This window comes from Anopheles coluzzii, chromosome 3 (genome assembly GCF_943734685.1).
Source record: "Anopheles coluzzii chromosome 3, AcolN3, whole genome shotgun sequence".
NCBI lineage: Eukaryota > Metazoa > Arthropoda > Insecta > Diptera > Culicidae > Anopheles > Anopheles coluzzii.
Genome location: NC_064671.1, coordinates 42,259,607 through 42,286,665, shown reverse-complemented (window position 1 = coordinate 42,286,665; position 27,059 = coordinate 42,259,607). Strand labels below are relative to the sequence as shown.

The following is a 27,059-nucleotide window of genomic DNA, read 5'->3' as shown; positions in this document are numbered from 1 at the left end:
CAATGTGTATTCAAAGAAGGAATCGGAATGGAAAGACAACTAGCTTGCTTACCTCGAGAGTGAAGTGTGCGGTTGGTTTTTGTTTGTACTGTTCCATTACAAAGTACTCTACTCGGTACAATAAATACTCTACTTACACGCCACTCACCCCACACGGCGGACTGTGATGGCCGCATCGGGACGCATCGAGAACAATTAGAATCATGACACTTGAGTCATGTTTTTCCTTGGCAACATTTACCAAACACGTATCCCTTTGATGGTTTTACAAGGCTTCGGGTACGATAAAACAAGCGGAAGGAAAGATGCATGAACAATTTACCACATCAATTCACCCATTATCTGTGTATGCTATAAATTATCAAACTTGTACATATACGGCCAGCACGTACGGAGCACGGGGCGCCTAGCTGGTTGTGGAACTTGACAGGAAGGCAGCAGTGGTTCCGTGGTTTCCAGTTCTTCTTGTACGAAACCACAGCACACTGACAAACTGGCGTCCTTCGGTAAGCTTTTTCATATGAAGCGTTGGTCTTTAGCTCGTTGTACATACTCTGCAACATCGGTACGCACTTATGCTTTGTGCTAGGATCGGTGGAGTTGAGTGGAGGTTGAACTTTTCTTATAAATAATAACCTTCTCGCTACGAGCGACGGAAACGACCGATTGGGGAGTTCTAGCACTAGAGAATGTGAGGTAAAGCGAGACCGATTTTACAAATTCAGAACATTGTGTAACATATTCTGTTTTACTTCATACACAGTTGCTGTACTGGAAGGATAGTAGACAGGTTATGATGGTCTTACATGTTTTCAAGAAGGAAATGAGTGAAAAATATCAAGAGTTAGAATACTATACAAACTTAAAAGTTACTTTTTATCTAATGTAATTGATACAGCGCCTACCACAACTATATGGACAGTCGTTTTTCGCGATTTGCAGAAAATCCATAAGAGATAGATAAAAACAGTGAATTTGTAGACTTTGTAGCGGCCTAAGAGAATATCGATGGTGAAGTGGGTGGTGGGAGGAAAAAAATATCAGACTAGGATTACATTCCTTAACTATGTATGTAACAGCAGCAAATATTTAGATTCTGCTGAAAAATCGTTGCTGAGCTTTTTATGTCGCTTTTGTTTGATCGGATCAGTTTTGAACTGTTGTTCACAAAATTGATAAGGTTCTCATGGCAATTTCAAATTAATTTTTGAAAAACTTTTTACATACTTTGGTTTGCGTTTTCAAAACCATCATTACATGCGAAAAAAAATTTTTTGTGCGTTTTTTTGCTATTCGAAAAAAAAAATATTTTGATAATTACTCTTATAAAACTTATAAAACCTTCAAATAAGTTATAAAAACACTTTTTAAAAATCGTTTAAAAATGTATTTCTTTAAAATCTTTGTAGAATATGTTATTTAGATTCTTGAACGATTTTGAAATGCGTTATTTAGCTCATAAAACCAGTTTTTCGAAGTGTCTTTATAGTTATGGTACGACCATAAATTAGTTTTTTCGTCATAAGTCTTGTAAAAATGTGCTAAAAAAATTTGAAAAAAATATACGAAGATGTGAAATTGTATTCATACATTCACTGTTTTTATCTATCTCTTATGGATTTTCTGCAAATCGCGAAAAACGACTGTCCATATAGTTGTGGTAGGCGCTGTATAAAAAGACATGTTCAAGGCTAGTTAAAAAACTTACTTTCTATTGTAAATTTTGCTAGGTTTTTAAAGAATTTAAAATAATTCCAATTTGATATTTATTTGCTGATAAAAAAATATAAATGATATCAATTTTACAATTTGCAGAAGAAAATAAGATACATTTTTGAAAAAATAGCAGAAATTTGGGATTAAATATATCCTTTGACTCATTATCAGTGTTTTTTGCATATCCAGGCGAGGTCGAGTCCCATAAGCCTGGATAAACGGGCGCTCTACTGTAGTTCTTTAAGGGGTAATATAGTGATCTGTTCAGAAAATGTTGCCAGTTTTGATATAAAAGCCATTAATGTATCATTTAGTCGGTCTCGTGTTACAGTCGTCAACTCGTACGAATTAACAACATACCCGTCATGGGTTCAAGGCCGAAATAAAACGTGCTCGTATACGTAGAACTGACTATCCTGCTATGGTAACAATAAGTCACTGAAAGAAGAATATACATCATTTTCAAGGCAAATCAATTTTTGAACGTTTTCTGTCTGGTACTGGCTGGGGTAAAATACACTATAGTAACGAGATAAACAGGCAATGCTCTAAAATAATTGCTACAACTATAATAAAGCTCATTCTAGTTTGCTCTGCACTAACTCATGCATTTTTTGCCCCGATCTGCTGGATGCGTTATGCCGCAGTTCATAGTTGAAAACATGTTTGTTTAAAACACGTTTAATCTGCATACTAACCTACGAAGTTATTTGCAATTTCAAGCTTTGCTTCGAATGAACAAAACTATGTATGCCACGTATAAAAACAACGAGTTTTGGAGCTGTATCCCTTTTTCGGAGCGGAACGCGAAATTACATCGAAACGTGTCCGATCCGCATAAGGTTTTTGTTTTATTAATATTTTGTGCTTCTGTGCATGTAGAGCTGTTTAACTCTCCAAATAACCATACTTTAGTTCGCTTTTGACTGCTTCGATTGCTTTTTTCGCTACTAAAACACGCTTTTAAGAGGAAATCAGGAGAGGTGTGTTTTGCCCCAGAGATGTATTTTTCGTCAGCAACCCCTATTTGTAACGATAAGATATTTAACTATTTAAAAAATACTCACACAAATTTTGAAATACAATGAATGGCATAATACAAAACTATACCTTTAGTGAGTAGCTAGCAGCAGAATGTGTAACATTTTTCAGTTTTATTTCACGTTTTACGTTTTATAGTGCATTTAGCTAAAATAACAGAAAAGTGCATTTATCGAAATTTATTCTTCTTCTTAAGTGCAATGAAAAGTTGCAATTGATCCAAGGAGAGCAGCACAGCATTTTAAAGTTTTCCACACCACACAATTATTTACAGATACGTATAGATTTATTTTCCGGGTCAGTTAATAGTTTCCAATGCTAACATCATTAATTTAATGATGATGAAGATGTAATATCTGCTTTATATGTAGCATTACTAATGAAATGTAAATAAACACACATTCAATGGAACGCAACATTGTGCACGAAGATCGTTTGATCCATCGAGGATTTCCCAGCAGCTTAAGCCGCATGGGGTAAAAGTCCTATACATGTAACATGAAAAAGAATTCCAAAAATAATTAAGCACTGCATGTTATAATGAATCCAAAAAATATATCCTAGACAGATCATGCATGAAAAAAAAAACATCTCAAAGTTAAGTGTTGATATGTTGTGTTACCATCGTTGATACACAGGGATTTCACCCCATTCAATTAATTGGAAATCTATTCCAAAGCGCTGACGTTGTTAAAAGGACTGTAAACCAACGAACAGTGAAAAATAGTACCTGAAGCTATACAAGCTAAAGCAAGCAATTCAATTCATTTCCGGATCAGTTTGTTATGTTAACAGTTTTACTTAACGCTTGATGGATGTTTTTCACAACCGATACATGTATATGCTGCTGTTGAAAATCATCGAGGAGAAAATCATCAAGCGAAAATCATCATTAAAATAATGATTTTAGCATTGGAAACTATTAACTGACCCGGAAAACAAATCTATACGTGTCTGTATAGAGTCGTTTTGTGTGGAAAACTATAAAATGCTGTGATGCTCTCCTTCGCGTGACGTCAGCAAGGCAAGATAACTTTCCCCATCGTTCGACGGTTTTGTACATCGTCGATCATAATCCTCCGCACATCCGTACGATAAACATGGCTTTCTGCAACACTTCAGCTGCTTCCGGTCCCAAAAAAACACAAACACACACATACACACTACAAAGGGCGTAACAAAATTGAGCTGCAAGCACAAACCTAAAAACACTAATGGACCACAAAGTTCATGGAAACCTCGCGCCCCACAAAAAAGCACAAGTATGTGTAGGCCAGAGAACGGAACTAGCCGGCCAAACCGAAACGGTCACCGTGACGCGATGTAGGCAAAAGGCTTTGGCTCAGAACAGGGCCGCCCGGAAACGGGCAAAGGAAGTGTTTTGTCTTTATCGCTGAACGCCCAAACACCGTCAGACCGCTTGGCCGAACCTTCGGGCGAAGAAAAACAAACAAACAACCGGGCCCGGTAACGATTAGTTTAGTGTGATTGACACATTTATTGCGTGACATGTCACACAGCTTCGGGCAGGCTCGGGCACGGTAGAGCATTCTTCCATGTGCCATTTGCACTCCTTTGGATTCTTCTTGGAAGTGTTTCGGTGAGCGATCAAATGCGGTGTGATAATCACAGGCTAGGCAACCGTGCGCTCGGATTGTGTTGTCGCGTGAGTTCCGTAGATTTGGAGGCGCATCTTCATGTTAGTCGATCGTGTTTGGGGTGAAGTGTTTCAGCTTTTAAAAACAGGATGCTTTAATGACAAGAATGTTGAACAGGATGTTGAACCAATTTAGCCCTTGTGTTTGTGTGTGTGTGTGTGCGCGTCATTGTGTTTGTTACAAATTATGATGCCACGGTTCTGGGTGGAATGATGATTGACAGTGGGAAAGTTCTTGGTGTTCATATTCCACCAAAGTGAAGGGAACTATTCAAACGAGGCAACAACAACCCATAAACTCGGTTTGCGTGCGAGCAAAGGCTTTTTGAATCTTCAGGCGACTCATATTTTTGCTAACGAGTGACTTCATACGAGGAAGACCCTCTTGAGACGGGTAGTTTCACGAAGGCTCAACGAGGTTAACCTCCAGCAATGCTGACACACTCTTCGCACATAAAACACTTGTCCGCTGTACGAAGAAAGTATGGAAATCGTTTGGCTGTTAGTATTGGCAATCGTTTTCTTACGATTACTTCCCTCGCAGTAAGGTGTCTGGTATTACGTGTCTTATGGGCTCTGGACATGCAAGTGACACACGATGCATGATGGATCATACTACTCGCCCATCCCCGTGGGCAATAATGGTTTCATTTTGCGGATAGACACTAACCAGACATATGGTTTTTTACATGGAAACCTATTTTATTGAACGTCTTCGAACAACGATGTACTTACGTGTGTGTGTGTGTGTGCTGGTGCGAGGTGTACACGTGCAGATATTACACGAGAGTAGCTGTCTTGTTAGGTAAGTCAAACAAATCGATCAACTCGAGCGTGGCTGATAGGCAGTCTAGCTGATGTTGAATTTCCTTGACGTGTTTCGGTACGATTTAAATTGAACATTACTTATTCTCCTGGAATTTTCTGTGTGTGCTCAATAAACTCACTCAGCAACGGTATTGATTTTTCTGTGAGAGAGCACCAATACCGTATAGGACATCAAAGTGCCTGGAAGCATTAGTATAATCGTCAGCGTGATTCCAACCTACCGCCCTGCTCGTCGTGGGTCGTTTTACGTAATTAATGAGGCTAGATTTTATTCCCGTCGTTTTCCACAATCCATCTTAGAAACCAGCTCAATGCTCAGATCGAAATGAGCAGACAGCAAACACCACGGCATCCAGTGTGGCCACTGATGCATGATTGATTGACTCACGATCAACTGGCAGCTTCTTGAGATCTGTTTGTTTTACGTTTCAGCTTCGCAAGCAAACAGTTGCATCAGAACGAGCATCCCTTAAGCTGGGGTGGGATGAAAGGGATAAGCTCTGGACAGGTTGTAAAAGTAATTCCAGTGTTCTTATCGTTTGAAAGTTTGATGATGATATCGTTCGGTTTTATCGTTCCAAGCGGCAGCACGAGCTCGTACCACTGCCGTCCTGTCTCTGGTCTTGCCCTTTTTAGAGGCAAAAAGCAATTTCAATCAATTCAATTCTTCCCCTTCCAGAATCCACACTCCCGATGGAAATGTCAATTTTATTATCGCCATAATTAAGTTCCTTCTGCGTATGGTGCATCAAACTACCGGTAGCTTTATCGGCTTGGTATTTTCATCTTCACTGCTTGTGCCACTGCCACTGTTGGGACTGTTTGTATTGTGCTCGCCAAGAAGCCAGCTATCGAGTTAATCCACACAGAGCACAGCATGGAAAAGAGGGATAAGATATGCGTTATCGTAAACAATGCAGCGCGAATGCAAAGCCCGGCTGCGGTAGAGCTGCAAAATAATATTCACAACCGCTTACATCAACAAACACTAACCGAAGTCTCTTGCAGTGGTTCTGGAGCTGGGACCGACCATGCACCATATCTTACCGGATCAATATAAATAAATGTCACGCGGTCGCGATTCACCACAAGAACCGTTGATTAAGATATTTCCACACCATGAGTGTGAGCGGGGTGAGCAGGTTCGAGAATTGATGTAAAAGAAAACGAATATCCCGGGTTAGCAGAAGACGGTAGCATAAAAAAAAGAAATAGCGGGGCATCAAATTAGCTCCCGCCATCGAGCGGTCCAATTGATGGGGGGTCGATCACGTGCTGGGCGGTAAAAAGTGTGTATGAATAAAAAATGGAATAGTTTGCTGCATCAGCTTTATGGATTCATTATTTTGGTATTTAGTCGGTTTAATTTCTCCCCGGGGTCGGTCGTTGAAGGAAAGCGAAATGAAAATATATCCTCAACGAGCTTGCTGTGCTATTTACAAAAGGGACATTAAAACGATAAACAAAAGGAAAAGTGCCACACGCTACACAGACACAGTTATAACAAACCTTGGTGTTGCAACGGGGAGTTTTCTTATTCCCGAGCTGGCTTTGTTTATAGTGAAGTGGACAGCACAAAAGATGTTGAATCAGCGGGTGGGCCGACAGTGATTGAGTTATATTCGGAAGCGAAAGTAAACAGTTGGTTTCGAAACTATGCTGGGCGATTTGGGGATTTCTTTTTGTAGTTTTTTTTTGCAACAAAGCGCCACTTCAACCGGGGAGCGCAAAAAATAGCGTTTAAAACCATCCTTCTATGTTTCCTTTCCGTTGCTATGGTAATTCGCAAAAAGAAAACGTATCGTATGCGTGAGCGCCAAATTTGCGCAACGCTAGCACGTGTTTGACCAACGGATGGGGTATTTGCTGTTGAATTTGTTTTTCGTATAATAATCATTCTTTATCTTAAACTCGTTTCACTTCTTCTCACCCCAGCACAAGTCGCTATGGAGTGACATCTAAATCGTGCAATGCAGTTTTTGTTTTCACACCGGATAAAAAAGCAGTAGAAATTTTCCGTTATTTGCTACACAGACGGGCGCACAAAATCGAAAAAACAACCAACGAAAACAATCATACATTTCATAACTCAATTAAGGGCGTGGGAATCGGCCAAAATGATACCGACTCCTTGCTCACGATTAGAGCGTTTTTTCTCAATCTTTCTTTTTCCTCTTTCCACGTTGCTTTACCCACTTCCGTTTCAAATCCGTGTTCGGGTGCATTCCCGCGAAGGTTGAACGGCGCTAGAAGGTAAGGTCAGCAGCAGCAGCAGCAGAGGCACAAATTATTTGCTTTTGCTTCTGTCACATGCTTTCCGAATTTGCTGCTGGAACCCTTTTTTCATTCTCTCGGTAGGAGGACACATTTTTCAGACGGTCTCTCCTTCTTATGTGGTCCTTCGTTGTTTCTGCTTTCGTTTGTCCTTTTTTTCCTCATCATTTTGTGTGTCTCTTTCTTTTCGTCTTTATTGCTGAACATTCTTGATGATTGTTCCGTTCTTACTCGTTTCCGTTTGAATGGAAATTTATGTCGATGTCTCTTTTTTGTACATTTTTGAAACTTTTTTTTATTGTTCTAAATGTTTTATGCAAGCTAGAATAAAAATAAATAAAAATATCACCGGCAGCCATAGCAGCAAAACAAAGCGTCAATTTTCACATCACATGCTTTTGTTCCCTTACAATCAGCAAGGGATAACAAATGCTGATGATGCCATATTGAACGTTTATTGGAAAATTGTGTTTTCTGTTTTTCCAACCCAAGAAAAAAAGGGTTTGCTGTTTCATCTTCCTGCCGGCGGTTGGAAATGTTTATTTATTATTGGAAAATGTCACACTTCACGTCGAGCCCGTTCGAACCATTGGAGGATGGTATGTTTTAGGCCGTAAAGGGAAATTCATCATTTTCCTTTTTTCTGTGTGTGTGTATTTCCGCAAACAAGCGCTGTGGGAAGGAAATTGGGAGAAAATTGGTAACATAAATAACGTTTACCCGGTGCCTGTTTTCCCCTCGCTGTGATGTATTTGTATAGTGCAGTGACACTTTCATGCAATGTAAACAGTTCTATTGAGCTAGTGCGCCATTTATTTGGTGTCTGGTTTGGTGTGTGTGTGTGTGTGTTTGTGTGTGTGTGTGTGTCTGGATTTTGTGTTGTAAAAGCGAATGGTAAATATCCTTTTTTTGTTTCCCGTTTTACTAACTTATGAATGGAATAGTATGTTTAGGACTTAGATGATGCCACCCTGCTAGTGTGCATCGTAATGGGATTGAAATGAAAAATAAACGCACATTGGTGCTTATGCATTTGAATTTTCATTAGTTTACTTTCAATAAACGCGCCCTCCAAACAAATAATGAGCTTATGTATAAAATGAAGCAATATTTATAAAATGTTAATTAGCATTGCCTTCAATAGCCTGCAAAACCAAACCCAAACCGCTAATGACACTTTTTGCGTCAATATATCGACATGCGGCGTGTATCGTTTGTTTGCGTGTCACTTCTGTACGCAACACCGTTGTCGCAGTACTATACGCAGCCCCTGAAATGAGCCTGTCAATCAGCGGGCACAGCGTGCCGTGCGCTGCCGTGGGAGAAATGATCCTCGCTCGTCACTCTCCTCAACCCTGTCATCGGAGGGTCGTGTAGCGACGAAACTCCTGCGAAGATTTCACATTCCTTTTGTTTTGTTTCGTTCCGCTTTGCCTTGACATTTTGAGAAAAAATGTAAAACCCACAGTCACAGTGGGTCACCATCGGGTTTAGTGCCTGGAGGCTTTAAATAATTTGCATGGAAGAGTGTAAGGTTCAACATGAAATATGTACTTGATGTCAGGGTAATATGTCTCATGATTTTTTGTGGAGTGTATTTGGCTCAATACGGCTTCTGAAAACATAAAACAATGGAAAACATTTGCTAAGCTATGAATAATGTTCAAAGAAAACCACATCCTTCACATTGATTGACACTTTTTGGAAGGGAGAAATCACGCAAGTAATTTCTTCAAATAATTTTAAAACAAATTACGTAACATTTTTACCTGCCATCCTATTTTATGCGGTTTTCGTGTGCTTACCTGTAAGAGAGAAGAGAAAAGATGAAAGAAAAATTAAATTCTGCTCATGAAGAGGATGCTTTTGAAAGTAGCAAATAAACGGCGTGGTTCAATTACAGAAATGAACTTTCCCCCCAACCAGACACACCACAGAGCCACAGCCATTAACGATAAGATGCAATAAAATACAATATGGCCAATAGGGTTTGGCGTACAAAACTGGCTTCTGCCGGTAACTACCGCTCGCTTAATTGCAATCGGCTCGAGAGTAACAGCAAACGTACTGCGCGCATCTGTGTTTTGCAAGCTCCCCAGAAGATGGCATACAATTTAAGATAACGCGCGAAACTACCTTGCAGAACGGAATTGAATTGCGAATAAGTCGTCGTTGATGCTGGCAAAAGTTTAAAGCCCAAGAAATGCGAAAGGATATTATAAAAATTCACTCTCCCATCCCACTGCCGCTTCAACGCAGGAGATGCGAGGATGGGCGGAAATTGAACGACGCAAATGGAACAGCGGTACTTGTTTGAAACAAAACACAGCACTTCGTTAGTCAAATTTCCTTTCCCTGCGTTGCGATCAGCAGCTTCCCGGCACTTCACGCAAGGCGAGGTTGAATGGGAAGAAAGTAAAGCAACGACTGTGCACCATTAGTGTTAACGTAATTTTCACGCACGCGAACAAGTGCGAGTGTACGAGTGGTGATGATAAAATATTGAATTATATTTGAGAAGACACAGAAAACAAAGTGTGTTGGAGGAGGAAGGTAAAAAAAAGTGCGCTTGAATTGTAAAAACCAAACACAGCGCTGCTTGTACTACGCCATCTGTAGCGCTGCAGCTTTACGGGAGCTTTTTTTCCGGGGGCTTGTGTAAAACTGTCCGTGAAGCTGGCTACAGCATTAACATACGTCTGGGAACAAGAGTGTGTTTTTGGGTACTTTTGGTTGAAGGAGTTGATTTTCTTTTTCGATGAGTCTGAGAGTGGGCCTAGCATAGACGCTATCCATCATGCGGTGTCATCTGTCCACACGTAGCTGGAGCTACATTTGAAGCTCGAGTTTTGATAAGGATTTAGGTAAAGAGTATGATTTCCTAGAAACGATGGCAATGGTGAATTTGCGGCATTCGGTTTGAGCGATATTACTTCAGATGATTAATATTTGCACAGGTGTAATGGAAATGTGACAGCTTTGTTTTGGGAGGGGTCAAGACAAGTGAGTTGGAGCATGAAGGTTTCTTAAATTGAGGAGAATGTGTTATGGTGTGTTGTGTTGTGTTTAAGTTTTTTTTTATGTAGGATTTTACAATCGTTGGATGAAGATGATAGAAAAACAATTCCAGTGAACATTCTGATGAAATTGTAAAGCATTTTATGCTGAACTGTTAAACCATGCAACGATATTTGAAATATCTCAAATTCTAATAAAATCACAATGTCTTCAAACAATAAATGCTAAACTCAGAACGTACAAATTGAATTATTTTCCGTTCAGAGCAAATTTTGTTTGAATACAGTACTATTATGAAACCTAATGCAGTAGGAATGATTTAGTATTCATTTATCACTACCGGGAAAATAAATAAAAAACAATAATTGTTACTAAAACAACAAATTTCAAACCATTCCACAACCCTAAAACGTGGAACCAATCAACTCAATCATCACATCCCCAGTTTTTCGTAGCTCGTAAACATCCTCCCGGAAGGGATAAGCCTTCAAACGAAGCGGAAATTATGTTGCTAACGCACTCGCCCGTTCTTGCAATCTGAAGGCACCTGAGAGTTCTGATAACGAAACTCCTAACATCGCTTCCGGCGGCAGCGTTGCTTGATTACTGTTAACCAGTTTGTCACCGATCAACCTGTTCGATGTTGGAGGAATTGAACGGTGCTATCTTAACGCTTCCGGGGTGCCATCAACGTTTGACGGTCCACTACACGATCAATTTCCACATTGCCAGTGCGACGGTACGGTGCCCAGTGGACATCAACGCTCTCTCACTTCTCGTGGGAAGTGATGAAGCGATGGTGACGAGGCGCGTGTGAACATCATAGCGATGATAGAACCGTTTGCTGGGGGCTATGACATAGTACGCTTGTTACGACCCAACAGAGACAGGATAAGATAAGATAGAAAGCAACTAAAAGTATGGAAATGCTTCTTCATTTTCCTCATTTTGATCAAGCTCCCAAGATTCTTGAATGGTACGTAACAGCCCAGTTTGTAAGATTATCAATTCGAATAACTGGTCTTATTGGTTTAGAGTTCAGCATAACTGACATCAGGTAATTGGTTCATTTCTTAGAATAGATTGCAATCTCTCGACGGGCTTGAACTAGTTACCATCGATTGCCAATGAGAGCGTACCAATTTAATTGTCATTCGACATGTTACCTCAACAAAAAGCATTCCTACAAAGAAACTACAAGGCAATCTTCCTACCTCGAGCTTAACAAACACGGCTGGCAATCATTTCTGTGAGTAGATTTTAACAAGCCTCAACAAGGCTTTTAAAACCAACCTGCTGCAACACAACCTGCTGCATGATTGATGGTGTGCTTTGAACGATGCTGCCCTAGTACGGATAAACAGCGTTTGCAAGGGTCATCACACCGTCCACCCTCTCGGTAAGATCAATTCATCAGAGTAATTTGTTTGTAAAAATCTTTCATCATGCATCATTCTCCAGCGCGATGAACGATGTGAAGCACAGTGCAAATCATTCACCGCTTATTGCGCCCGGGCAATCATAAAGCGCTCATAACTACGCCATCGGCTTGGCATCCATTTTGCAACGGTCGGTAATACACGCTTGTAATTACTCGAAATGAAACATCATTCCAATCACCGGAATTTGCAGAACTGCAAACCAGAAGCTGACAAAGGCTTTGGCTTTGGGGAGACCTTCGCGGTTGACCACGCTACAGCCGGCTGTTCTGTAGGATGACGTCCTCACACGCTGCTAACCATGGGAACGTGTGAATGCTTGCTTTAGTGCAGTTGGTGGAAAGAATGGAACGAAAAGAACGATAAAAAACATTCCCAAAAATCACCACTTTCGATGTTGGAAGGAAGGTTTTGTGCCGAAAAAAATAAAGAAAAGAAACCCATCACCATCCGAAGCTGTACTTAGAACGCTCAACAAAAGTGGCCATTACAATCATTGCCGGGAGCGATGTGGAAAATACATCGAAATATCCGTCATCACCACACCAACCAAAAACCGGCTGGCGGTGGCTGTTTATTGTTTTAAGACATAAACATGCATCATACATGCATCCCGAGGGGAAGGCCTCTTTCTCCCACCTTCTATCCGGATCTGACAGTTATGCGTTCCACATGTGTGTATGTGCGTGCCATAATTGGAAAGACGAGACACCGAAATTAGCCCCCTGAAGGCACTTGCGCCTGTCGTACGAATTGTTTTCCAAAACCCATGGGATTACGAGTACCCGCCCCAGTGCCCTGGGATGACAGTGATGCTGCGGCACGGCCTAGTACACATCTGGTAAGAACATTCCCTTCGCTCTCTGTCGTCAATTAGCCTTTCACCTTAGAGTGTCGCTTACGTTGGCTGGATTCATACCGTGATGGAGATTTGTGCACCAATTGGAAGGTTCGTGTGATTAGTTCCCATTTCAATCAACCCGCAACCACCGTCGATTTATGAGTCCAACCGAAATAAAAAAGAAACACAAAACGATTCGTCGGTGTTTTTTTGTTGTTGTTGAATCGTCCGAACGAAATTGATCCATTTCCGGGCAGTATGTGTGTATGTGGTTTGGCTGGAAGGTTCAATCCGATCTACGGGATAACATTTGGTGGTTGATTTTAAGTGCCGTATGGAGCGGCTCATCAGACCGACCGTTGGACATTAGCGCTTTTTCTTCCCATGTTTCTGGAAAGAAGGGAGAAAACGCCATTCAATAATAGAGAAAATATGGATCCACTTCGATGTCCATTACGTTTCATTACGATAGTTTGGTACTGTTTGCGATGGAGGGAAAATCATTTCCTGTGTGTTGGTTGTTTATTTAAGGCATATTTACAATGTATGTCTCGTTTTGAAAATGCTACATTAGTAACGTACAAATGATGAATTGTGTTTGTTTCTATCTGTTAACATAGACCATGGGACCTGTTGTTCAGACAAATGATTTCCTAGGAAGCGTGTTTGGAGAGTTTTAAACATTGTAATACTGATACGCTTTTGAAATAACAATGTGTGCCATCTTAAAATGGGAATATGAACAACAGTCTAAGGATGGCTTTATTCTAAGTGGATTGATCCCGAGAAGCAGTCCGTTATTTGAATGTGGATGCTCACCGGATGCAAAATCTATTTCCGGTCCCTTTTTCTGACTTTCAATACTAAGCGGGCATGAAATTGTTACACATTAAACAGTAAACACTGCAAAAGGATGCGATACGTTGAACCGTACGTAATACACGAGCGGAAATAGGCTTCTGGTCGGAAATGAAATACCTTTGCTTGTTTGCCCGGTGCCATGCTTGAGTGGCAATACTTGTAATGGCCTCAGGAACAAATATACTACTACTACTACTACTGGAGTACAGCATCTTCCGTATCTCTCGTGGTCAATTTGCAAACCTCAGCGAAACATTGCATCGCATCTCGAAGATTGAGCGGATGCTGCTCGTCAACGCGCTGTGGTTGATGGTAAAATGTGGTTAAGCAATCGATTAACCGCTACATTAACGCGTCTCCGTACAAAGCCAGAGGCTTTAGCTAGGCTTAGGCACTGCTAAATGACACTTGTCTGCGTATCTTCCTTGAGTGCATCCGCGTGTATTAAGGGTTTTGGTGAGGAGATAAGTACACACCGAATAGTGCTCTCTATTATCGACCGCACTGTACTGATCGCTACGCTGAATGCTGCTGGAAATTGAAAGCTGAGTGTGCGGTTACTGAGCAGTATCGGTTACTTCACTCCGGACCCGTGTCGCTGTGTCACCGGAGCACCGAATTAGTGCCAATGAGCTGGAAAACGGTCGCATCCACAGACGCTCCAAAAACCTCAAAACTCGCCCGCTTCTAACACACGGGCTTTTGAAAAGGAGTTGATGAGTGCACACTGATTCGTTTGGACAGGTACAATCTAAACATCAGTTACGAACGTGTGTCAAGCTGTGTCGGGCTGCCTGGATGGCTATGGTTGGAAGGCCGATCGGTGGCGTTTTGTAAGAAGGGGGACTTTATTTTGGTTGAATTATAATTCTGATATCCGCTTCACCGTCTACGAGCTTTACTTTCTCGTCTCGTCAGGCGCCTGTCAACCGCACGTTGACGGGCTGCAGATTACTATCATTCGAACTTGAAGAAGGATTAATGAATTTTAAACGCTCGAATAAAATCAGCACCGCCGGTTCGTTTGCTTTGGCGCATTTTGGTTCAGTTCTGTTGTTGTAGCAAAACGGCTGCCCCCGAACGATAACAACAGTGGCGGTGTTTTGCCTCCCTTTGAAATCCGATCACCTCTAATCAGCCAATTATCTATCGAACCATGCCCGCGCCAAGCTGAGGTTGTCTGAGCAGTGGTATGATGGCTTTGTTGTTTCTCCCAGGCAGCTTTTTGAGTCAGTGATTCGTTGTTTAGCTGGTAAAATTTTCGGGCTTGTTTTTTCGTGCCTCTAAATACATCTTGTGCGTTGGAAATTGTGCCTTTTGGTAGCTGCCATTGTACCGCAGCAGCAGCAGTAGCTGTTACTGATGCTTTCCACCCGAGCTGGGGCATGTTTTTCATTCGATAAGATTAATTATTATCAAGCTTTCAAGCTTTTGGGGTTGCAGGCTTCCTGGAAGTCTTGTTTCGGCGTACTTTCTCTCCTCGTGCTCGTGTGTTCGCGACCGGAAGGCGCAAATGTTTGCCCACCGAGTGAAAGTACCCGCAAACAATGCTGAAACTGTTGGTGGGCAATGTTCTTAAAAGAAAATCAGTGCTTTGTTGGTGGCTGAGTCGTTTTTTCTGCTACGAGCTTTGGCTGCTACGAGGATGTAAGCATTTTGGGGAATGCTAAAAAAAAAACAAGGAATAAACATGAGAATAGAAAACGGAAACTTCCCAACGTTGAATAAAAGTTCGGGCTGGCAAAACTTTTCCTGCAGCGTTGTGGTGCGATACATGAGCTTATTTTTCTTCTCTTTTTCATCTGTCTTTCTCTTTTTCTTTTTTTTTTTTGACCAGCATGTTACAAGAATATGCTCACACCGTACGTGTACATAGGCATATTTTCGGGCGAGCTGTGTTGATTGATGGCAAACAAAACGATGCGTTTTGGGTGCGAAATGATGAAACTTTTGCGTTCCTTGATCGAGAAGTACATGCTGGCCAGGGTGCTAACAGAAGAAAGCCTTTCAACACACTACTAGACGACCAACTAACAGGCATTGCTTCACAGCTGTAATGGGAGGAGAGTGACAGTGAGTGAGCGAAAAAAATCATTCCCCTTTTTAGTTGTCTAGAAAAATCAAACTTTTCCACAGCCAAACGCTGTACACTTGCGTTGCATACACTTCAATGTTCTAGTGGGAGGCAAATGGTGCCCTGTTTTTCAATCCTGTATGGTCAGAAAAGGAAACTCATCAGGAAAACGAGAAATCATGTTGGGACGGTTGCGGTGCGAAAAACAACAGACTGTCTGGGACGGCGTATCGCCATACTGACCATACTTTGGTCGATTCATCTTTGTTCTCGTCTACTGATGTGTAAAAAATCTGTTCAAGTAGATCGGGACCGACTAGCTATTTTTATGAAATTTGTTATTTTCTGCTGCTGTTGCGTAGCGTTCTACTGTGGTCTACTTTTCGGACAGAAATCACGATGAGTTTTATGGTTGAAAATCGGGCATTATGAAATGGGTTTCAAGCACGGATGATTGATGTTGGGCTAGATATTATTGGTTGCCACTTTCAAGGGCTAGACAGGATGATTTTTGAAGATCGAATATTTGTGCACCGTGTGTATGATGGAAAGGGATCTGGAAATCCAATTAATTTAAAGGGTTTTAAAGTCTAATATGAAGAGGTTATAGTTTGTTTATGTATTTATACGTTTTATTTAATGTATAATTCAATGTTCAATGTATAAACAAGTTCAAAGAAAATGGGGTAAATGCGTGTATTTTTGTGAACATATTTTACGACGTTAAACGTTAAGTTTGGGCTGGTCTCGTGGTACAGTCGTCAATTAATACGACTTAAAAACATGCCTGCCATGTTGTTGTGCCAAAGGAAAAACCATAATTCCTCACTATTCTTAATGGATAACAAAAACAGCCAATGTCCTTATCTTTTAACGTATTTTTAAAGCCTTTCTTTTGCAGCCAAATCTATCGATTACCAAAGAGAGAATGCACTTTTATCCTGATGGTTCTATTATTTTATAGAGATTTTGAGTTGATGGTTCCATGAGAAAAATTATTTAATGAAAATATATTCCAGTAAAATTATTTGATGAAAATATATTCCAGTAAAATCTAAAAACCTGATTTTGCTCACTTTTGATTTTTTTGAACATTTTTGATGTTGAAACTTTAGCGACTATAATATGATATTATTTCATTTAATAAAAATCCTGTTTTAAATCTATTGTTCTTCTTCTTCTTCGGCACAGCAACTGTTGTCGGTCAAGATCTGGCCTGCCTGCACACCACTAGTGGGCTTTGACTTTCAGTGACTTATTGTTTTCCATAGCAGGATAGCCAGTCCTACGTACGAGGAAATGGTCCAATCGGGGCTTGAACTCAAGACGGACATAGAGTTGAAGACTGTACCACCAGACGGGCCAAAAAGCTATTGTCAGTCAGGTATAATAATTGGTTAATAATTATAACATATGATGAACCAATTGCTCGAATAAATTTCACATTACGATGAATCAAAGTTGGTCAAAGGGTTTAATCAAAGATACAAAAATGATATAACAAAATATGATATAATATCATCCTTCTAGTGCAACGTGGGAAATGTGGAACGTCTAAAAGAGTTCAATCATGAAATTTCATGAAACCTCCTCAGAGAAACGAAAGGAGCAAACTAGATCGCATCTAATTTGACAACGAAATAATCGTAAGAAAAGGCAGTTAATTAATTTGTACACATGACAGGAACTCAAACCGAACGAGATCAGCCAGACTGGGTGGCACAACTACATTGGAGGTTGTTTTCTTTTTATCCTGCACAAAATCAAAGAAATATATTCCTTACGCAACATTAAGGACCACACAAAGCTACCTCGGCTAAGTTTGTGCCTCACCGACAAAGCGATTCCGTCCCGTTAAACATGCTAAACAACTGGCGGCATCCGATGCCTTTGAAGCGTTGAACGAATTTGTTGTCGCGGGGCGGACCCGACATGATTTGATTTGTAACTATCATATTGCCGAAAGATCCTTTTCCTAGCTTCCATTACCCCTGCCGTGGCGCCCGTGGGCATCGAACCCGAAATCAATAATCAATGCCATCAAATTTAATCGCCATTTAAACGGCGTCGTCGATTTTACCGCCATCGTTACAACGGTCGTGGACACAGCGTGTATGCGTCCGTTTCGGGAACCCAAACAGTGGATGTCTTGGCAACGTTGGGATTAATCATTCGGAAGGTTTTAATCGGAGGTCGGGAGAGGGGATTGGAAAGCAAACGCCGAATGCCGAAACGCGGCCAATGATTATTTAATGAAGTCCGCTCAATGTTGTGCCGCACGGTCCGGACTGACAGGGTGCGGCGTAAGAGAATGTACGAGCGATCACGCCTAGACGATGTATTAATTATTAATGATGTAGCATTTGTTTTTAATCAACTCTTCCGGTGGGAAAGGGTGGCAGTGTACGTCCGATTTCCGCTGGTCGCGTGGTCGTTGATGGTAATCGCGGGTCGATAATTTTCTGGAAGTACTCGGAAGTCGGTAGCGTACGGAGTGAAGGGAAAGTACAAAGTTGGAAATGGATTTTAAACTTTGCGTTAAAGCGAAAGAATAAACCGATGAAATTGACATTTTTTATCGCTGTATGAATAATTTTATTACAGCAGTATTTTGTTTTCGAGTGGTAGGTGCAATAGTCATCATACAAATAGCAGGAAACATGATGCTCAAACAACAATATGTTGCACACCGATTGCAAAAGGATTGTAATAAAATACGATGGATAAATGAGTAATATAATAATTCATGTCGAGGATCGCGTTTCTGAATTGGTGTCATCGTGTTGATGTTCATATTGTTCCTACCCATTTTGTTCCTCAAATACATCATTAGAATATGGCAGATATCACCCCAATCAGACCTTAACTCTACTGGTTGCCTTGATTTTTTTTGGTTTTTTCCTGCACAAAACTGGTCATCTTGCAATCAATAAATGCTTCCATCGGTCTTCTGCCTTCGGTAGGCAATTTTTCGCCTTCACGTGTCGCGCGTCAGCCTAACGAGATCAATCAATCGAAGACATTTGGATCGAGCGAATCTTGCGTTCTCCCTTGCCAAAAGCAAAACGTGACTCCGACACCAATTTAACGCAACTGGCGAAAGGGCTTACGCTCGACGGGACAAAGAAGAATTGGAGAGCGCAACAACCAAACCAAAAAAAAAAGAGTCCAACCACCCACACACACCCTGAAAGGCGAACAGCGAAAGAAGCAACCGAAATCTGCGTGTCAAAATATCGCTGATATAAAAAAACGGGTGATCGAGGTGGATTTTTTTTGTACTACACCCAACCCAGATAGATAAACACTCACACACGCAGACACAAAGCTTTGGCGGATTGGAATTGGAAACGAATTGATTCGTAGGCTCTTCCGTTTCAGGGCAATCGGTTCGAAAACAGACGCCGTTTCCAGGCTTCTATCCTTACGCCGTGCAGGATTCATCGGTTCGGTGGGTTATTGAATAAATTTTTCCGAAATACGCAAATCAAAACCGGATGTTTCGACGTTCGGGATGGAAAAGGGTGAACATTGGGCTAGCCAAAAACGGGGAATCTTTTTCTGGGTGTATGTTTATTTTTTCTCCCCGTTCCCTATTTCTTGGACAATACGTGGCCACGAGCTCAGATGTGTTGATGCGTGACGAGATTTAGAGACGGCTTCACTGTTTGGTGTATTTTTTGTTTTTCCAAGTACGATGGAAAATAAAAAGAAATCTGGGCTAAACAAAATACAACGGATACATACAGCTTTGCTGAAAAAGCGTGCCGGAAAACGAGCTTTTTTCATTTTTCTCTAGAAATTTATTCAATGAAGTTTGCAGAATTGCGTTAACTTACACAGGTAGCAGCAATGGTATCAGCGATCAGTATACTCAGGTGTGTTTTTTTTTCTTCTTAGAGAAATAATCCATTACTTTAAAATGCTCTTCATCATAAAGCCTGAACATTTCCAGATTTTGTGTAAATCCAAATGAATAAGATTTACGATATGCGTGATGACTTGCCGACTACGAATGGTTCCAGCGCGGCATGTAAGTGGCCGCCGGATGTCGCTCCGTACCCATAGCCCACAATGCAACTCGCAAGCTAAGACGATTATTTTGAACGCTTCGTTAACTCTTCACACTTGAACGCCAGAACGCTTGAGGGGAATGGGAGCTGATGCGAGAGCTTCGAAAGTCTCAATGGCAAGGTGGAGGTCAATCTTCAAAGCGACGCTTCTGACGGTTGCTGGCAGAAGGAAGCAGGATGTAATTAGAAAATCATCTTCTTGGGTAACATTTCATATTAACTCGTCATTAGCAAATTAAAACCGAGCGTGCTGGCGAAGAGAGCTGACGTTCTAGTAGAGTGGGTTAAATAATGATGATGAGCTGTCGTAAAATTAAGCAAACATTAGCAAGATTCTGTTGCAGCTTTATGATTGCTGGAACATGCGGAAAGGGTTGTCCCGATCTGTAATTGAATTTATTAATTATTATACCATAAAACTACGAGTGAAATTATTTTCCGTTGATTGAAGTTTGCATTATTTGAAATTCTCTCCACCAAAGCAAACGCCAGTAACTTCTCTATTGAACCATTCAACACGGTGTCACTCGGTCATAATGTTGACCAACAAGCGGATACAACCCGTTTCGGCATACAATTTTGTTGACAAATGTATGGATCATTGACAAAAGCACCAGCGCATACCGAGCGCCGCTCATAAAAGGGACTCCAAAGCCCAGCCTAATGCTACTGCGGTTGCTGTGTGTGCCCATTTTATCATCACCCCACCGGTCAATGGTTTTACAAATGATCGTAACGATGCTGCCTCGCACTACTCTCTCACAGCACATTACCATACCGAAGGGTGGGTGAGTTTCGGTTACAGTAAATCATCGATATGGGCTGACCATCCCCCCGGCGAGTACGAGAAACGCTGGACAACTTTCGACGCCATTACGTATTCCGTGCCATAAATCATGCCCCAAGCCGCACTAAACCGCACAGTGCAAGTGCTCAATATGACACTCGAAAGTGTTCCTCATCACACCCTAAAACGCAGATATTTCCACACGCTCAAACACTTACACAGACACATCCACCCAATCGTTCATTGCATCCGGGGGAGTGATATTGTGTAACGGGTTCGAACTCGGTGCGATTTTTTCAACCCGGGTCCGGGACCTTAAATCATCACCCAGTGGCATTGGAGGTGGATACAGGGGAAGTACGAACGAGATCCAACGGGTATGCAAGCTTGCAAATATCTCGGGATGTAATTCGTCAGCAGGAAAAAAGTGCATCGCAACGGGTTGGTAGGTAATGCATAACGCATCCAGTACCCTATTGTGGTGTGTAGATGGGCGAGAAATTGGAGTTATAGCCTGGAGTGCAATTTAGGGGGTTTACAAAAAGAAAGAAAGATGAAAATAAGCTCCAAATGGGAATGATTTAAATTTTTCATTGTTATTCGCTCGTTCGTCCGCACACTGTGGCAGTACGGCTTTCCATCAAATTGAACCGATGGAACCCATTGCAGAATACAACACGACACTAACTGGAACATTGGGAGCCCCTGCCAAACTCCCGAGTTAACCCACCGATACAAGTGACTGATGAACGTGTTTTAAACCATAGACTCCCCCCGGGGCAGTTTCAAACGGCTGCATCAATGTGCATGAGAGGGGCACACACCATTACGGTGCACACAATGTGCTACAATTCCCAATGCGAGCTGTCCATTGGAAAGTGGCAGGTTTTGTGCGAAAAGATGATGAATTATAACCGAACGAGCTATGTTCGTCGATCGCTTGTGTAGCTTCATTTTCTCGGTACATACTGTTGCGAGTGTGCGTTTTGGGAGGGTCCTGCCCTGTGCCAATCGTTGCATGTGGAATGTGTCATGCCTGCCAGAGGACTAAAGGGTACACCTCAAACTTCATGAGCATGGGTAGTTCTCTTCGCACATGTACCGATCATTTGATGGTTTCATGTTCTTCCGGTGATCCGATATCGCACGGGCACGGTGCTCGACTTATCAATTTGGAAGTTTTTCGTAAATTTTTCCCATACTACGCCTTTTGTGTGGTTTTCTTTTTCCTTCCCATTTGCTACGTGTACGTGTTGATGAACTATGGAGAAAGCGGAGCATTCCAGCTCAATCGATCATGAAATATTGCAACAGGATATTGGATACATCTCGTGGCAAACTTTTATCATTCTCCAGAGGATTCGAGAAAGCGCACGGGAAACATTTGTGCCAAATGGTAGCCATGTTGATAGACGACTGCAAATAGGTTTTATGCGTTCTCGTTTTTTATACTATTCACACATACAATGAATAGAAGCGTCTGTAGAAAGGTGCATACAAACTAGCATGTAACGTTTCGCTGTGAGGGCAGCAGAAGTAAGCAGAAGGTACCGATACAGGAGGAACGTTGTATTTAATTTCATGTTGCAGGTTGAGTGATCTTTTCCCCCACTGTACGGATCAAATGTACCTTTTGCTACAAAGTATATTTTTCACAAATGGTACGCTTTCCACTTGGTGACTAGAATGGCACCGGGAATGGGTGGAAAGTATTTGTGGCAAGTGATTCGTTCGTTCGTTCGCTTTCGTTATTTTTGACTAAAAGGTATACACTTTTACCATAATTATATTAACGAGACGTGAAATGTAGCTTTCTTGTTTAGGGGTTACATCGTGAGGGTTGATATTGTCAAATGAATCTTAATATGCCAACGTCGGAATAAAAATAGAAAAAAAGGCCCACTGAGATTTTACGGAGATAGTACATGAGCTTTTACCAATTGAATATGCTACATGCAAGAGTGAGAGTATCATGTTAAAGCATTGAACGCGTAATGATCTTTTAGTAGGTTATTTAAAATGTAGATTGAGTCCCTAAAGTGATTTTTACATTTTTAGATTTAAGAATTTTGTAAAACGCTTTAAAAAATATGTTTTCTGAGCAAAGCGATCGTTTTCCCAGAAATTTTAATAATATATTAATTATGACTCTTGTATCGATATATCAACATAGCAGTAGCACTAAACAATCCAGCCAACCTGTCAGGTCACCACAACAAAATAAAGTACTTTGCCCTCGCTCTATCTAAATCTGCCCTATTACTTTAATTTCATATCCATCACGTTAATGGAACCGTCCCGCCACACAAGCGGCTTTTTGTGACCTATTTAATAATTTAAATTTCTATCTCCTGAGTTTACATTCCCATTTCCATCCCATACCAAGGTCCGATGCTAGCAGAAACATAATTTAATCACGTTTGCATCGCATCCATTCCCGCCCGCTCCCTTTCTGGGTGCTTTCTTTTTGCCACAGTTGCAACCGTTGTCAGTGCGACAAAAAAGAGAGCTTAAAAAGAGAGTGCATATAATTCTATCCAGCGTGCTTACTAGACCATAAACTGTGTCATAAAGCATGTGTCCCGGCGTGCAAAGGGAACGCATGTTGTGCTGTGTGAGAATGGTGGGGACAATAGTGTGTTAGCTCAATTCACGGTCACCGAACGGAGGCGCGGTAGCACTGTGCCGCTTGTCTTTTGTGGTACACACAGGTGCATTAGATCATATCGGTTGTATGACTGTGATCAACTGTTTTGGGTTACATGCGATGGCACAAGGGATGCACTTAAAAGTAATCTACGTGGCCGACAACGTCATAACCGGTTATAATTAAATCCTTCCTTTGTAACAAACCACAACTGTTGTACGCTAAAGCAGCCCCGCGGTTCGGTACTGAATCGATCTATCTGGTGCGGTTGCTTTCCAGTCGCTTATCAAGACTTGCTGCACATACCCAGCGATCCAGTGGTGAAGTAGCTAGGTTGACATGGTTGTGCTTCATGGCCTTACCTTTGTAGAGCATATGCTGGATTAGGCGAGTGAATGAGTGAGGTTCCACTAAAGTTCATTAGTGAGCATCGTCAGTATGCGTGTGAGCTTTCTCGGTGTGCTTCCTTCGTTTAAAGTTTGGCTTTCGGTTGTTCATCGAACCGTACCGGTGCCGGTGCAGAACTTACGTAGTTGAAATTCTAGGGTTCGTAAAAAGAAGCACCGCGAACGCGAAGTACCCCATGCCGGCACGTACCGAACGGGTCAAGCACGGAAGTAAACCTTTTTCGACTTTCCATTAGCAACTAACCCCTCCGGTCGTTCGCATCGTGGTGAAGAATAGATCAGCTGCTATGCTTCGTTAATTTTTGGTAGGAAGGGTGAAAGTACATTTGATGTCCGCGCTGTATTTCTTTCCAAACCCTCCAAAAGGTATCTAATTTAACGGTTCAATCTTCCGCAACTTGGAGCGGTAAGCGAGTCTGTTCTGCCATACCTAATTCCATACCTTTCTATGCTGACTGAGCGAGTAATGACTATTTATGCTGCAATGTATCGCACGTAATAGTTGAAGAGAGAGGAAGAACAGCACTCGACCGACGCGGCAGGTCGTTTTGGTAAAATTGTCAGAATGACTAAACTTCTTCTTGAGCGGCGGTAGACTGTTCTTCCTGATGATAGACCGCAAGGCGGAGGTATGTGAAATGGTAATGAGACAGTAATAATGCGACCAAGTAGTGTGTTTGCTGGAATGTCTTTCGAAGGTGCGGTAAAATCAGAGACGTAAATAAAAGACACGGGTATGGTGGAGGTCGCGGTACTTGGGTCGGTGCCGTTTTGGTGGATATAGAAATAGAAAAAGCCGCTAATGAAACAATGTGTCGAAGAATGGCTGATGAACTGCTTAATAATTTATGGAAGTTAAATGACACGCGGGTGTTGCTGGGTAGTGAGCCGTGTATTAGTAAGGGTTGAGATGATTTTGTCCAATTATGGCTCAATAGTTGTAATTCGTCTCGATTGTATCTTGTTTTATAACGCAGCGCAGGTGCCGTAAGTTTTACTAATTGGAAATAACAGATGATAAATAACGTAGTTTAACCCTACCTTTGCTGTTTGATGGTGGTGGAACGGGAGTCACTGAAATGGAAAAAAAGAGAACAAGAAGTTAGTATGTTTGTTGTTGGTGGTTGTCAAAAGGCGACGTTATAGCTCTGCATGCACCTCGTAAACTTTCAATCAATTCCGGATGTAATGAAAGCGTCAGTGAGATATTTGTTAAAAATACATGCGTACTTTATTCGGGTCCTTACATTAGAACAATAATTTAAACATAGAAAGATTTCCAATGACATAGGGAATTTTATTCACATCTTATTAGAGCAAGAAGAGCTACAAACAATTTATGTCATTGGTCATTATTACGGCTATGGGCATCATGGTCAGCTCAGAGCTACAATTGTTGTGTCTACCCTTAATTAATGATATAACGTGTTTTTCATAACATCATATTCAAACATGTAAGTTAACACTTCCATCCAAACCACAATGATTCTTTCCAGATAGTCAGTTCACTCCCTCTCAAGACCAATAAGGTAAACACAATAATTGCTTTCATCTATGTCGAGGGTCCATCCAGGATCTTCTTTATTTCGATACTCACATTTGTATCCGTTAAAAAACAAAATAACGACTTAAACCTAAACCAACTGAACCACGCATTTGTATACCCATAGCTCTCCATCCAGACAGCTACGTGATGAGGGTCAAAAGCTACCTGGTAGTGGTCGTAACTCAACAGGAAAGAATTCTTGGAAGTTTCAATTGCAAAAAAAGCAATTCTCAAAACAACCGGAAAATGGTGTTTTATGGATGAACGGGCAATACAAACTTTTTGAACGCTCGTTCAAATAGCTAATTACCAATCCCTTGCTTTCGCTCCAAGGCTGTATTATCTTCATTCGGATTGCTCCAGTAGTACACGTGCCTGGGACGGCTTTTCCATGTTGCTCCGGTCCGGTACAAGTCTTTCCCTTCGTGCTGTTCCGATTGCAATCGAAGCCGGCTTTCGTTTAATTTATTCACGCTTCACCTGTCAATCTTTAATCGCATCAAGCCGATACTTGTGTACCAGGGGGCATTACCGGGCAAGCCGGGTACTATTTGCTGGGCAAGCACTTTACCACGGCGTGCCCGCACACTTCGATCGGAATGGCAATTAATTAGTCGCATTAAGTTTATTGTCGCGTGTCGTCAAGTGCAATCACGCATTCGGAAAGCATGGGCTCAAATCCACGAGATGCTGCTGCTGCTGCTGCTGCTGCGACGATAAACCGCACAGGACACATTGGTGCTGAACGAACGTGTCGCGAAACGTGTGCCGCTGTGCAATGCTTCGGCCGGTGTGCCGTTCTAATGGTGCTTTCGGTTCACGTCATGTCGACGAATCAATCATCATGACAAACGACCCGATTCGTTTTCGGGTCACGCCGGTGTTCGGTAGGCATTGACGGGTTCTTTCGTGCTCCCGCAGCCGGTAGCCCGGAACATGGGCGACAGAAACCGTCCAAGAAAGCCCAAGATGCTCTCAATTTCCGTTCGGGTTTCGGTTTACCAGAGCATGATGACGCCTGGAGGCCGAAAATTGGTTCATTAATTTTGGTCTCTACGGTGTTCGTCTCGGCGCGCTGCCACCACACCGTAGTCGTCTATCTGGGCTTGTGTGTGTGTGTTTTTTTCGTTTGCAGCAAGAACAGAATACTATCAGCGCTATTCTTATTAAGGACATTCTCGAAGACATCCTCACGCTCCGGGGTGGATGTCAATGCTTCGGGCGTGGAAACTGCCGACAGTTCGGAGTGCACTGAACCACCGTTAAAGGTCAACCTCGCGGGAATTGTGCTGGCACGGAAGGTAGAGTTATACGACCCAGCACGCCCCGGGAGCAACATGACAAAGTTAATAAAACATGTGCTCGAATAATAATCACACCGTGCCAACTGGGCGTGAGTACACCCTGGCTCATATCGAATATTTGTTCCCATGTAGCTTTTTTTTGTTTGTCGCGTTGAGTAAAGAATTATTTTTGGAGATTTTTTCCCCCCTCCAGCTTCATAGCGCACACACAGAAAAGCATTCTAACAGCTCGAGAGCCATTTGTTCGAGCAATGTTAGTGTTTGCTTCGCGCTTGCTGGCTGACTGTTGCCCACCATTCGCTGGGTTGGTTGAAATGCTTCTTTTGGTAAATCTGTTCAGCGGTTCGAACGGTGGCCAGTCGGGTGAACTGTCGCTGTTGGGAGGATTAGCTTTAATTTCTGCTGACAGTTTGTTGGTGCATGAACTGTCAAAAAACTTTCCCGAGCGGTGAAGCCACGTTGGACGACGACCTAGCGACCGAGCATGCTACGGGTTACCGAGTTAGTGGCCGCCCGGTTTGCTGCTTCCAGCTTTCGGACATCCTG

At 41.9% G+C, this 27,059-nt stretch overlaps 1 protein-coding gene across 3 annotated transcripts in view; it reads right to left on the bottom strand.

Annotated features, from left to right (window-relative positions):
• Positions 1 to 27,059, bottom strand: part of LOC120957487 (leucine-rich repeat-containing protein 15) — a 166,826-nt gene that overhangs the window by 38,945 nt on the left and 100,822 nt on the right. For all 3 annotated transcript variants that reach the window (XM_049608119.1, XM_049608120.1, XM_040379709.2), the window contains one exon: positions 24,705 to 24,737. The gene's annotated coding sequence lies outside the window, so the exon portion shown is untranslated. The remainder of the gene's footprint in view (positions 1 to 24,704; positions 24,738 to 27,059) is intronic.